Source organism: Rutidosis leptorrhynchoides, chromosome 11 (assembly GCF_046630445.1).
Source record: "Rutidosis leptorrhynchoides isolate AG116_Rl617_1_P2 chromosome 11, CSIRO_AGI_Rlap_v1, whole genome shotgun sequence".
Classification (NCBI taxonomy): domain Eukaryota; kingdom Viridiplantae; phylum Streptophyta; class Magnoliopsida; order Asterales; family Asteraceae; genus Rutidosis; species Rutidosis leptorrhynchoides.
Window position 1 is genome coordinate 354,305,443 of NC_092343.1, and position 15,594 is coordinate 354,321,036.

The window sequence follows — 15,594 nt, forward strand, 5'->3', positions numbered from 1 at the left end:
GAATCTTCCATGCAATGGCTGGTTTATGAGCTTTCAACACATAAATGAGTTGAGATTTTTCATTTTCAGTAAGAGAAGACGATATTATTACAGGTAATCCAGATTCACCATGTAAATAAGCGTATTCCAAATGGTTTGGAAGTGGCTTTAACTCTAATTTCGGAGGTTCTTCTATCGATGATTTATATCGATATCTGTCTTCTTCTTTTAGCATTTGAATTTCTTCTGTTGTTGGTTCATATCCATTAGCCATTAGTGTAGCTAACATTTCAGCTTCATCAATTGGTTCAGTTCCTTCTCCTAAAGAACATTCTCCTGTTCCTTGTAATTCTGGAAATTCTTCTAATAATTCTGCATGTGAATCTATAGTTTGAATATAATAGCATGTATCATCTGCAGATTGCGGTTGTTGCATTGCTCTATCAACTGAAAAGGTAACACTCTCGTCCTCTATACTTAGGGTCAGTTTCTTACCAAACACGTCTATCATTGCTTTAGCCATGTTTAAGAATGGTCTTCCTAATATGAGAGGAACTTGAGAATCTTCTTCCATGTCCAGAACAACAAAATCTACTGGAAATACTAAAGTACCAACTTTAACTAGCATGTTCTCCATTATCCCTCTAGGATATTTTATTGATCTATCGGCTAGTTGTATACTTATTCTAGTTGGTTTCAATTCTCCAAGGTCTAGTTTAGTGTATAGTGAATACGGCATTAGATTTATACTAGCACCTAAGTCTGCTAATGCTTCTATTGAACTAAGACTACCCAGAAAACATGGAATTGTGAAACTTCCTGGATCAGATAGTTTTTCTGGTATCTTATTCAACAGCACTGCTGAACAATTAGCATTCATAGTAACAGCCGAGAGTTCTTCCATTTTCTTTCTATTTGAGATTAGATCTTTCAGAAATTTAGCATATCTAGGCATTCCTGAAATCACATCAATGAAAGGAAGATTTATATTTATCTGTTTAAACATATCCAAGAATTTGGATTGCTCGGCTTCAAGTTTCTCTTTTTTCAATTTACTCGGGTAAGATAAGGTTTATCCTTAACTTTGTTATCTTTATTAACCTTTTCAACTACCGGTTCTTTTTCCTTATCTTGATCAGGTTGTGGTTCTTGTGGAGTAGGAATAGCTTCATCAGAAGTTACAGGTATTTCAGGTGGTTTAAGTGTTGTAACACTTCTTGTGGTAATGGCTTTAGCTGTTTCATTCCAGGGGTTAGTATTTGTATCACTAGGTAAACTTTCCGGTTTTCTTTCACCTATTAACCTTGCTAGGTTACTTACTTCTTGTTCCAGATTTTGAATAGAAGCTTGTTGATTTCTAAATACTTGAGCATTTTGTTCATTAGTTTGTTTCTGAGATGTGAAAAACTGCGTTTGAGTTTCAACTAGCTTTGTCATCATATCTTCTAAATTCGGCTTTTTATCATCGGTTTGTGGTGGTTTGTTTTGAAAATTAGGTCTTTGTTTATTGTAAGTATTATTGGATACTTGTTGATTGCTAGGACCTTGTTGGTTATTGTATGGAATATTTCGGTTATAGTTCTGGTTTTGATTGTAGATCGGTCTTGGCAGTTGATAATTATTCTGATAATTATTTTCAGGCCTTTGGTTAAGATATGAAACATTCTCTCTTTGTTCCATTGTTAATTCAATACTGAGACAATCTTTTGTCAAATGTGGTCCTCCACACTGCTCACAACTAATTCGTATTGAGTGGATATCTTTAGTCATCTTTTCCATTCGTCTCTCGACAGCATCTATCTTTGCAGGAATGGAATCTAAGTCATGGCTAGAATCAGCTCTAGCTGCTTTAGATGATCTAATGATATCTTTTTCTTGATTCCACTCATGTGAGTGGGAAGCAGTGTTATCAATAATTTTATAAGCATCAGTTTCGGTTGTCTTCATAATAGAACCACCAGCTGCTATATCGATATCTTTCCTTGTAGTGATGTCGCATCCTTGGTAGAATATTTGTACTATTTGACAGGTATCTAAACCATGTTGCGGACATCCTCTTAATAACTTTCCAAATCTTGTCCACGCCTCATAGAAAGTTTCATTCGGTTTCTGTGTGAACGTAACAATTTCTCCTTGAAGTCTTACGGCTTTAGATGCCGGAAAGAATTGTTTAAGAAATTTTTCAACTAAAACGTCCCATGTATCAATCGCCCCTTCAGGTAACGATTCCAACCAATCTTTAGCTTCTCCCTTTAAAGTCCAGGGAAATAACATGAGATATATCTGTTCATCCTCCACTTCTCTTATTTTAAATAGTGTGCAGATCCTATTAAAGGTACGAAGATGTTCGTTTGGATCTTCCTTCGGCGCACCACTAAATTGGCATTGATAAGTCACCATGTGTAGAATTTGTCCTTTGATTTCATAATCTGGCGCATTAATGTCTGGATGAGTAATTGCGTGACCTTGGCCAGTGCGTTTAGCTCTCATTCGGTCTTCCATACTTAAAGGTTCCGTTACTTCCATAATTGAATTTGTTGAATCTGAATCACTAGAGGATTCTGATTTAATGGTTCGTTCCTCAATAATCTCTGTTTGAATGATTGGTGGTTCTGGAGGAAAAAATAATAGTTCAGGATCTACGAATCGTCCCTGAATATTCTCCGGATTCTCAATTGTGAGGTCGGTTTCAAAAAATGGATTATCGGAAATTTGAATTGGAGTACTTGGTCGACCGGATGACGATTCTAAAGAAAAATCAACGGCGGTAATATTTGCTAAATGTCTTGATCTAGTTACAGGTGGTGAATGTACAAAAGGTGGTGAACGTCTTGCTCGGTGCATTCACTGAATATCCTATTAGTTTTTAAAAGGAAAGAAAAATTATATAAGTTATCCAATTAATTGACTTTTCTGATTTTGCCAACGTTTCGAATAGCCAAAAGATGCAGCAGAGGGGCAGGATTCATTTGGTCTCAATATAATTGAGTACTGTTTGGCTCCAATAACCCGATCCACGTACAAATCCAACTATTACTACGAACCAGAAAATTTTGATGTCTATCAATTTAACTACTTAAAATAAATTTTCGTAATTTTAAGAAATTTAGATAAGAAGTAGAATAAAAATCTATGTCCTAAAACTAGAATAGCGAGAAATAAGAAAGAAAAAGAGCGCGTCGAAAAAAAGTCGAAAAAGAAAAGAAAAAGAGCGACTTATAAAATTTTAAAAACACTCGACTAACCCAACCTTATTACTATCACTAACTTAAAATTAAAATTGCAAATTGAGATTACTAATTGGAGTGATAATTGATACATAGGTAAAAGGCGTCGAAAAATAAAAATAAGAAAGTAGCGCGTTGAAACTTAAAAAGGAACTAAAAACTAAAAACTAAAAGTTACGTCTAAAAATATAAAAGCTTACAAGTAAAACTATATCCTAAATGGCAATATCTTAAAAAGGAACTAAAACTTAAAAAGGCGTCGCAAAATTCTAAAGCACTTAGATCTTAGTCTAAAGAAAAAGCACTTAAGGGATTTTAGGGCAAAGCCTAAAATTCTAGATATAAAAATAACTATGGTAAAAATTACTATATCTTAAAACTAAATACGAGCGAAAAATACAAAAGTTACGCTAAAAACAAATAAAAAGGGACAAAATATAAAAATATACTAAAAGTTGTAAAAAGTACACTTTTTATAAAAATATTATTTTTAGATTATTTATTTTATAAAAGTATTAAATTTATAATTTAATTAAACTAATTTAACTAAATAATACAAATTAAATAAAAACTAATAACTAATTAATAAATTAAGAATAACCTAATTAGGGTTTATATATATAATTAATAATAAAACCGTAATGATTGCAGTTTTCAGTCAATTCTGGCGTGTCTGCAGAGCTCATGCGATCGCATGAGTTCTAAGTTACCCGGCCATGCGATCGCATGGGCTAGGGTTTCGGGCCAGACACTGGGCTGCTACAGTACAGGCCGAGAGTTTTTATTTTTATTTTTATTTTTTTTTCTGTTTTGCTGTTTTAATAAAATATTATGTAATATATTTATATAAATTAAATAAAACTTATTTTTTTAATAAAATAAAGATAAAGAAAATTTTTATATAACTTACAAACTCTTAAAAATATTTATATTTTTGTTTTTCTTTTTATATTTTCGAATATTTAAAACGTATTTTTACAAAAGTGTAATTTTTTTTTTGTAAAAGTAAACTAAAAATCTTTTTTTTTTATATTTAGCGTTGCGCTTCCGGCTTTTAAGCTAGATTTTGTTCCCCGGCAGCGGCGCCAAAAATACTTGATGTCAAAGCTAAGGGGAATAAAATACTATTAAATTTTACAAGGAAATACTATTAAATACAATACAATTTTACACAAGATATTTATTTATTTAGAGAATGGATATACTTAAACTTTGCTACAACACTTATAGGCAGTGTACCTAATCGTACAGTAGTGTAGTTTTTAGTAAGTCCAGTTCGTTCCACAGGGAAAAATCTTTAAACAAAGCTTAACGCTATATTAGTTTTATTTTATAAAAATACAAATATATATATAAGTAATATTATTATTATAAAGGGGGTTTTTACCGTTTAATGACCGGTTTGTCGATTTTAAAAAAACTTAAGTCGCAGTTAAAACCAAATGTAAAATATTAAAAATAAATACATGACTTAATTTAAAGCGTAAAGTAAATAATGATAATGAAATTGAGATAAATAAAAGTGCGATAAAATAAAATTGCGATAATTAAAAAGTACGATAATTAAAAGTGCAATTAAATACAATAACAATAAATAAAAGTGCGATAAAATAAAATTGCAATTAAATATAAAATAAAGGAAATTAAATATGAAATAAAAGAATTATGCTTATTTAAACTTCCGTAATCATGATGTTTGACGTGTTGATTTTAGTTTTATGCCCATGGGTTAATTGTCCTTTGTCCTGGATTATTTAATATGTCCGTCTGGTTTTTGTCCATAACAGTCCATCAGTCATAAATATAAAGTGCGAGTGTCCTCGTCAAATTATCCTTATACCCGAAGTTAAATATTCCAACTAATTGGGGACTTGAAACTATAACAAGATTTTAATACTTTGTTTAATAATTACACCAGGTTATCGACTGCGTGTAAACCAAGGTTTTAATACTTTGTTATCAATTATGCCAAGTGTCATTGTACATAATTTCACCCCTGTTTTAATAATTCTAGTAGCTATTAATCCATTCCCGTGTCCGGTTAAATGAACGATTATTCGTACATATAAATACCCCGCCCATCGTGTCCGATCGAGTGTATATGGTTATTTATAGGGACGTCCAATTGTAAATCTTTATATTAAAATTAACAAATTATCATTTAGTTAAACAAATATAAAGCCCATTAATAGCCCATAGTCTAATTTCCACAAGTGTCGTTCTTTTGTTCAAACCCCAATTATGGTACAAAGCCCAATTACCCAATTTTAGTAATTAGCCCAACATCATGATTACTTCGGATTAAATAAGCATAATAATAACTTAGCTACGAGACATTAAATTAAAAAGGTTGAACATAACTTACAATGATTAAAAATAGCGTAGCGTTACACGGACAGAATTTCAACTTACACCCTTACAACATTCGCTAACATACCCTTATTATTAGAATTAAAATTAAAATTAAAATTAAAATATAAATTATAAATATAAATATTACGTATAGGTATAGAGAGGATGGATATTTTTATGGTGCACCAAAGCTCGAAATTTATAGGCCTGTGAACTGAAAAAGTTGGCCATGCGATCGCATGGCTTTTGTGCCTCCAGGCTATGCGATCGCATGGTGGTAGGTGACAGCTCAAAATTCTTATTTCTTGTTTGTCGACGTTTTAATTAAATAAATATAATATATAAATAATTATAAGAATTATTTAAATATTATATTATATTTATGTGCGTAGTTGACTTGTAATTTTTAGTCCGTTGCGTCGAGCGTTGAGAGTTGACTCTGGTCCCGGTTCCGGATTTTCGAACGTCCTTGCGAATAATTTAATATCTTGTACTTTGCGTTTTGAATCTTCTACTCTTGTAATTTTGAGACGTTTCTTATCAATAATTGGAACCTCTTTGATTGCATTTTGTACTTTTGAGCTTTTTGGTCGTTTGCATCTTCAATTTGTCGAATCAGTCTTTTGTCTTCACCTTTTATTATTTAAACGAATATCACTTGTAAATAGGATAATTGCAACTAAAAGCTTGTCTTTCTTGAGGAATAATGCTATGAAATATATGTTCGTTTTTAGCATTATCAACCATCACCACCACCAACAACAACATCCCCATCCCACACCTCAGCATCACAATCTGTACCTCGAACATCAACGTCATACGCACCATAGATACCAAAGAATACCAACAACAACAAACGATGAAGTATTAATTCATAATTTCATCGAAGAAATATTCTGCAGAGAATATGTAGTTTCTAAAAGTTTTAGAGATTATATATTCTAGTCCTAGTCGAAAACCAGATGAGATTAATATTATGTTAACTCATTTAAATCATGATTATATCTAAAGAAAATATATATGTTGGTGTATTTTCATAAAGAATGTAATTAAGAAAACTCTTTTGTACAAACTATTAATGGTGAGAATATTTTAACGGGTAGGTAATACCCGAGAGATATATAAATTCACTATTAATATGTTACATTCTTCGATTCTGATTCAACAAATCATCAACTATACTCACTACTTTCACAACAATATATATTCTTTTATAAAAATCAAAACAACCATCCTCATCCAAATTTGATTACATATTTTGTTTTTGACAAATCAAAATCCAAAGTCAAGATTTAACAAAAGACATCATTCTTAGATTCATACATCTTTCGAAGCTATACTTTGACTTCAAAAATGTGCTAGAACATCATAGAACCCAAAAAAGTATTTGTATCATTTAAATTCCTAGAACATCATATGAATATTAACGATTACAATCTATGTTCAAATTCCTCGAAATTCCTGAAGACACTTCAAATAATGAATCATCGAGATGACGATCCAACCACATGTTACCGCAGTCTTGTACCTGAAAAACCCTCGAAATCAAAGTCATAGTTTAACACGTATCCGTGTCAGACCCTTTGGCATTTATTAGCTAAAATAACTTTTCAATCCCTTTTCAAAATAAACAGTTTTGTCACCACTCCAGCAAATCACCTTCAATTATTCATTCGAATAAGCCTTATTATAACGATTACCCCTTCATCATTGTTACCGGGGAACCTTTCATATTCCACCACATTAGCAGTAAACTTATCAACAACTACATTGATCATTAAGCCTCTCCGAAAAATCACGATAATTATTCATTGAAACTCTATCAAGTACCCATATACAACTTGTAACAACAATTGTCATATCAACTACTGGGAATTAGCAAATCAGTATTTTGAATTTCGTAGCAATTTTTTGCCAACAGTTATATATATACATATAACGTTTACCTTCAAGACTTACAGACTTCGAATGTGAAGTTTCTAAAAAACACCCTAAACTACGAACTAGTTCTCGAAATCTTGAAAAATACTGATGAAGTAGCAAAAACTGTAAACGACTTTAACAGTCGAAAGTTTGATGATAAAGAGTAGTGTGTTGGAAAAGCACAGAAAAAGAGAAAATTTGGTACTGGAAAACGAATTGAGCAAACCATGAAGGAGGCTGTGGACAAATCACAAAGACTATACCTGCCTTCAAAGAATCCAAATGATTCAGTGTCTGCTGAAGTCATTAACGAATACCTTGCTCCTGACTCTAAACCTTTATGAACAAGTCTTCTTCATCATCTTTCAATAATAGAAATTCTAAGATATCATCGTATCTTTCATTATAAATATCTTCGATATTCCTGAAGATATTTTCACAACTATTCTTATCTGAAATCATTTATCTCTTTGTGCTATCTGTATTACATCATGAAAGAAACTATTTTAGTTTCGAAAATCTGAAAAATTCAAAAAAATTGATGTTTGAAGTAATGTTGGGAATTGAAGCATGAGTTAGTATAATATAATGACACTTGATCAACGTGATTATATTACAGTAAGTCATGCTGAGTTTCTAATGGAACGTGATAAAGGTTCACAGATCATACCGTCATCATGTGTCATGTTACACGACTCTTACATTTTACCCAATCTCCAAACATATTAAGAACATATCTTCATGATAGTTCTATCTTTCCAGATATTCTAGTAATTTGACAAATCAAGATCGTGCCATTACGATTACCTTCTTAGAACATTAACTATGTTCATCCAAAACTCCATACCTACGAATTCTGGACCATTATTCGCTTGACTTGAAGTCGGGAATGTGTGATGACCCGTCCTAATCCTCCTGGACGAAGTCATCAACATTTGGTCCATGTGCGATGATCGACTCCAAGTAATGTTCTTAAAATGAGCAAATGCACAGCGGAAGACTTAATTCGTACCTGAGAATAAACATGCTTTAACGTGTCAACCAAAAGGTTGGTGAGTTCATAGGTTTATCGTAACAATCATTTCAATATGTTAATAGACCACAAGATTTCATAATCATAAACATAATACACTCGCAAGTGTATGTAAAGCATTCTAAGTGGTTGAGCACTTGGTAACCATACTTAACATTTAATCAACGTCGCATATTCCCTTTATTATGAAATCTCACTACACCGTACCAAGTGTAGTCACCGAAACGAAGTACTGTGCAACCGTTGAATACTCTAGACCGGTTGGGGTTGTCAGGCCCGATAGATCAATCAACAGGATTCGCGTTTACAATACCCATGTAAATAGTAGTTACCAAGCTACAGGGAAATATGCCAGTGGTACAACTCAACGTAGAATATATTTTATGCACTTGTGTCTATCTCGTAAACATTTATAAAAGCAGCACATGTGTTCTCAGCCCAAAAATATATATTGCAGAAGCAATTTAAAAGGGAGCAAATGAAACTCACCTAATGTATTTTGTAGTAAAAATACATAGAACGACATTGAACAAGTATAGGGTTGACCTCAGATTCACGTACCTATATCATTTGTATATATTAATACATATAATGGTAATCAAATAAGTTATGTTTTATTATTATTAAGTGTATTTTAGTAATTTGTATGTTTTATTAATAACTAAATTAACTATATTTATTTTATATACTTTAGATAAATAGTTAGTATTTATTATGAAATATTAATGTTGTTATGTGATATATATTAAATATATTCTTATGTAGTTATTTATTTAGTAAAATAATATTAATAATAATAAATAATAATTTACATCTTTTTATGATAATAATAATAATAATAATAATAATAATAATAATAATAATAATGATACTACTCAAAATTTTAAAATGATAATTTTAATAATAATATAAATTTTGGTAAAAATGATAACAATAATAGTAATAATAATAATAATTATTATAACTATAAAACTAATAATTTTTCTAATAATGAAAACAATAATGATATTAATACTTAATAACACACATAATTTTAATAATAATAATAATAATAATAATAATAATAATAATAATAATAATAAAGGTAATTGTGTATACCCTTAAAGCTTTGTCTAAAAAGAATGCTCTATACGGGATTTGAACCCGCGACCACTCAAAACACCAACAACCACACGCCCAACCACTGCTCCACTATTTTCTTTCTTGGAATATTTGCAGGTTTAAATGCTTAACCTATACCATACAGTTTATCATTTTCCTAGTATCACCATCATCATATTACCATCAATCTCATGATCTATATTCATAGTCATCATCTTTATGTTATCTAACATCATCATTATTTTTATCTACCATTATCATCATGTTTCATTTACCTCATATCATCATCTAATAACCATCATTATCATCGTGTATGCGTAACAAAAGCTAGACAGGAGCAGCAAACTTAATCATCATCAATTTTATTTTCAACCTAACAACTAAGCAAAATCGGCCCATTGTCAAACTTCACAGCCCAATCAAAACTGATGGCCCAATTAGCAATTGAATCACAGCCCGATTAAAGATTGAAACACGGCCCAATTTTCGTTTGGCATTTCACAGCCCAAGATCAAATAGAAAAGTGTTTTGGTTTTTTGCAGATGATGTCAAATACGGAGTATATATAAAAAAAATAGCACGCCAGCTGGTCACACTAACCCTACTCACTTTTAACATCCCACTAAACCATTTGTATACTATATATGTCTGTTTCAATCGCTTAAACCCAAAAGGAGTCACAAGTTCTTAACAGCACATGATATCATTATCATTATCTCCTTTATTACCCAACAACTCCTATCTGCACTCATTACTTTATTTATTTATTTATTTTTATTTTTATTTTATTTTTTTTCCATCCCGTAACAGAAATATGTAAGAAGAAGAAAACGAGCATGAGGGATAAGGTTTATTCATGGTGACTAGAGGTAACGTTCAAATATAGATAGAATTATATCCAAACTGTGAGCACGAGCAGGTATGAAACAGGAGAATAAATGTATCGTACGTGGTGTCGGTTTGGTTGTGATTTGAATTCATCAGAAAAAAAAACAGAAAGATGTTGCAGCAATAAAAGAATAAAAAGAGTGGCGGTTTTCAAGATTCACGAAGAAGAATGAAGTGAGGAAGAGATGAGAGAGAAAGAAGATGTTGGTGGTTGGTTTGGTGATTTTACAGCGGTAAAGACGGCAGCACCGTAGCAGGTGTTCATAGTGGTTTGAGTGGTGTCTGTCATGATGATTGTGGGGCGTCGGTTGAGGTAGCGAATGGTACTGATCGGTTAAATATGGTTATGGTTCACGATGAAGGTTTAGAGAGAGAGACGGTTGTAATGGTGATTTAAGATGTTGAGTTTGTGGTGGTTTCATCAAGACCGAATTAGAAGAGAGTAATAATGGTCACAATAGTTTGAATGATATGGTGATCGAGTGGTGAAGGTGGTTGAGGTCGTGGTTGGTGTTTGTACATTCGAACAACAGAAAAACAACCCAAGTGGGTATTGATGAAGATGTGTTTGCGTTGGTGACTTGGTTGTTTTTTTCGATCTCAAACAGAGCCGGACAGTAGCAAACGATTTTGATGGTGATGAACGAAAATGGGTGGTGGTTCAAGATGAACAAATGGAGATGGTTGCAAGAGTTAGAGAGTACTTTTAAAAAAATGTAGATGATATGTGTATGCATATATGCATCGTGTGTAGATATCAAAAGAAAAGGGTTGTTAAAGATATGCAAGTTGTGTGTGATGATAATGGTAGTATCATGGATATGTATAAGTTAGAATGTAAACAAATACAGTGATAGTCCTTAATAATTCAATTGATCACTACATGTTTAATTAGTCACTCAATTGGATTTGTCAATAAACATACGAAAATCAGTTGTCTTATAGCAAATTGGATTCGACAAAGAGAATCGTTCGTACGAGAAATAATAAAAGATAAATTAACAGTTGAAGTCGACTCCAAATAGATTTTTGGTTTATATTGCAATGGAATCAACAACTTTAATTGAAATTTCATATAGAGATTTGTAACAAATTTTGGAGTCATCTACGTTTGATTTATCTAATAAGTATTAATAATAATAGATATATTAATAATAATAATAATACCTCTAATAATAATAAAATCAATAACATTAATATAATAACGTATACTTTAACTTGTAGTTTAATACATTACTATTACCTATTACTAATTACGTAATACTTAATAATTATATGATACATATATTATTTATATTATATGTTATATATATAGTTTCATTCTAAATTACAGCTTATTTATTTTTGTATCCCACTTTTCATATTTAATTCTAATGTTTATTTTATAAATTTCAAATTATTATACATTCTTTCATTTATAGAAATATATACATATTTATTTACAAACATTGATTCGTAAATCGTCGGGAACAGTCAAAGATCAAATAAATATATGAAACAGTTCAAAATTTTTGAGATCCAACCTAACAGATTTCTCTTATCGCGTCAAAATATAATATCGTATCGAGGGTTTGATTTAAAATTAGTCGAAATTTTCCGGATCGTGACAGTACCTACCCGTTAAAGAAATTTCGTTCCCGAAATTTGATAGAGGTCGTCATGGATAATAGTAAGAATATTTTTATGACAAATATGAGTTGATAATTAGAGTTTTATCATTATTGATTAATATAGACAAGACGATTCGATCATGTGAAGCGTACGAGTGAAGCTATCACAAAAGAGTGAAAAGTTTCGTCTTAACTTTTGACATAGTCACTGTTGAATTCCGGAACTCAAGGAATTTAAGGAAATCTTCTAATCAGAAAGAAAATGTAATAGCACGATTTATTAGCAACTGTTGGAATTACGGAAGAACATAAATATCAATGGAAATATTTCCTTGATATGCTTAGAGCTTAAGTAGAATGAAAGAGTCGCGTAACATGGCACATGATGAGGATAAGGTCTGTGAATCATCATCACGTTACATTAGAAATTTAGCATGACTTACTGTAATATAATCACGTTGGCCAAGCACCATTATATTATACTAACTCATGCTTCAATTCCCTACACTTCTCCAGAATCCATTCATAATTCGTACTTAGATTTTACAGAAGTTTCCAATATAATGGATTACAGAAAATAAGAAGAGGTAGATAATTTCGGACAAGAATATTTATGAAAATATCTTCAGAAATATCGAAGATATTTTTGGAATTTCTAAGTTCGATGGTTGATGGAAAAGATTTTCCGCAAGATTTTAACATGAGTAAGGAGCTAGATATTCATTGAAAGTTTCATCAGATCCAGAATTACCTGGATTCTTTAAATATAGAGTTTGGTCCTTGTATTTGTCCTTGGTCTCCTTCATAGTTAGCTCAATCTGTTTTCAGTACCAAATTTTCTATCGAGCGTTCCTAACACTCCTTTCTTTATCATCAAACTTTTGGCCGTTTAGACCATCTACCATTTTTCTGTTTCCTCTGTATTTAATGCTACGATATCTGAATCATCGGTTATCAATCCGAGGTGGTTTAAGGAAAACTGTGTTTTTTTTTAGATGATTAAACGCTGATGGTAATATGGTGGAATATGAAAGGTTTCCCAGTAACAATAAAGAGTATGCATATATATCAAGGTTATAATAAGGTTGTTTCGGATGAAAATTCGGAGTTGACTTGCTGGAGCTGTGACAAAATTTGCTACTTTGAAAGGGATTACCAAATTATTTTGGGTAATACTAACACTAAAGAAATTAGCACAGCTACGTGTTAAGCGTTTACTCAGTTTTCGAGGGTTTTTCAGGTGCATAACTATATGCATCAATCTTTTCTTCCATAGATGAAGTGCGGCTAGTTCAACCTCTCGATCGAGGTGTTTTCAAGAATCATGAAAGATTTGAACATGAATTAGAATCGTCAAGATTCAAATGAGGTTTAAGATGAAATCAAGTGGAAAACTTGAAGTATTGTTTAGTTTTATATGTTATAATCAATATTTTAAATTCATTTTTAATTGTCCAATGTTGATAGTCCAATAATCGATTTATATATGTATATATATATAATCTTTGAATTATCCCACGACGTATTGTATACGTATTGTCTTTGCATCAACCCAGAGACGTATTGTAGACGTATTGTCTTAGAATTTACTAAGACGTATTGTGTACGTATTGTCTTAGGATTTATCAAAACGTATTGTATACTTATTATGTTAGGATGTACCAAATATTTGAATTAATAAATACGTATCATGACCCGTGTACAACTTATTGTCTCAGAATTAATCTGACGTATTGTGTACATGTGTCCCGATATTTAAAGCGCGTAAAATAAATAACAGAAATTAAATGACAATAAATAAAATTGCGAGAATATAAATTGCGATAATTAAAATGTAACCAGTTAGCTAGGAACAGTTAGCGTGAATTCTTAACAAAATTCTTTATAATTAATTTGTTTGTTTCTAATAAATTTTATTTTGTCCAGTGTTTTCTTCATTATGCCACTTGTTGAATTTTGATAGGTCAAAATCCAAATATGAGATTGAATGAAAATGGTTATTCTGCGATGAACGGATTCGTATCTCTATGGATGTAAGTAGGATAGTAAATGACTGTTGAATCGGATTTGAAGAATGTACGGTGTAACTTATTAATGTGAAATTTAAATATTCCTCGAGTATTACCTACCCGTTAAAATATTTTCACCATTAACAGTTTGTACAAAAGAATTTTTAATTACTATCTTTATGAAAATATACTTACATATATATTTTATTCAGATGTAATCATGGATTTAATGAGTCAATAAGATATTAAACTCATTTGATTTATTGTTAATACTAGATTACATAATCTCTAGAACTTTATAAATTACATAATCGCCATGTTGAGGGGAGATAATCGATGTAGAATGAGATGTAGAACGAAGATAAAGTAGATAGAACGATATGTAGAACGATGTTTATGCTTGAGGTACAGAATGGGATGTTGGCATGTGATGTTGAAACTTGGATTGTTGTTGGTACTGTTGATGTCGGTGATGTTGCTGAAGCTGGTACGTTTTGCACCATATTTTTCAAGACTACAACTCGGGTGCGAAGCTCGTTGACTTATTACTCCGGGATGATTGTCTGTAGGAACGGGCGAGTGAGTAAGGTTTTGAATTTGAGATAGTATATAATCATAGCGAGATAGTCGGAAAATTGAGGGTGAAAATGGTGTTTTGGACGGGTTCGCGGGTAAACGCTTCAGGTTTATTGTCAAGAGGTAAATTCGGTTAGTGGAAGGGATCGCCTTCTTCGCGTATCCGTTGATTAAGTCGACTACGAACCCATCAGATGAATTGGGGATGGCTGATTGGTTGATTCATTATGGTGGCACTGCTTTCGGAGCTCGAGTGAAACTCCATATCGGAATAGCTGTCGGAATCCGAGGTATTCGAACTGGTAGAGGGATCCATCTCGTACGATCAGACGAAAGATTTTCGATATGAAATAGATTATAGGATGTAGATTAGTACCCCGCAATACATGATTTACATATGCATATATAATACTAAAATTCCATAAGTTACGGAGGAATCTACAGAAGCTGTCAGAAAAGTCTATAGTAACAGATATGCTAAGATATGAATTTTGTCTATACACTATCGATGCACTAAATGCAGTAAGACGTGTCTAGACTTAAGATGACAAATAAGTGATTTCCTAAGAATGATAAGCAGGAAATTTTCGACACAAAATAATAAGCAAAACTTTTGACATGCAGACACGGTCGAAGTCCAAACCCACTAATGCATCTGAACAACTATCAGTTAGACACACTAATGCAAGACCTGGTACGCTAAGACCACTGCTTTGATACCACCTGTGATGACTCGTCCTAATCCTCCTGGACGAAGTCATCAACATTTGGTCCCATTGCGATGATCGACTCCAAGTAATGTTCTTAAAATGAGCAAATGCACAGCGGAAGACTTAATTCGTACCTGAGAATAAACATGCTTTAACGTGTCAACCAAAAGGTTGGTGAGTTCATAG

At 31.9% G+C, this 15,594-nt stretch overlaps 1 non-coding gene across 1 annotated transcript; it reads left to right on the plus strand.

Annotated features, from left to right (window-relative positions):
• Positions 1 to 2,014: 2,014 nt before the first annotated feature.
• LOC139879123 (small nucleolar RNA R71) lies at positions 2,015 to 2,121 on the plus strand. Its single transcript, XR_011769977.1, has one exon. It is a non-coding gene; the product is annotated as a small nucleolar RNA R71 (small nucleolar RNA).
• Positions 2,122 to 15,594: the final 13,473 nt, after the last annotated feature.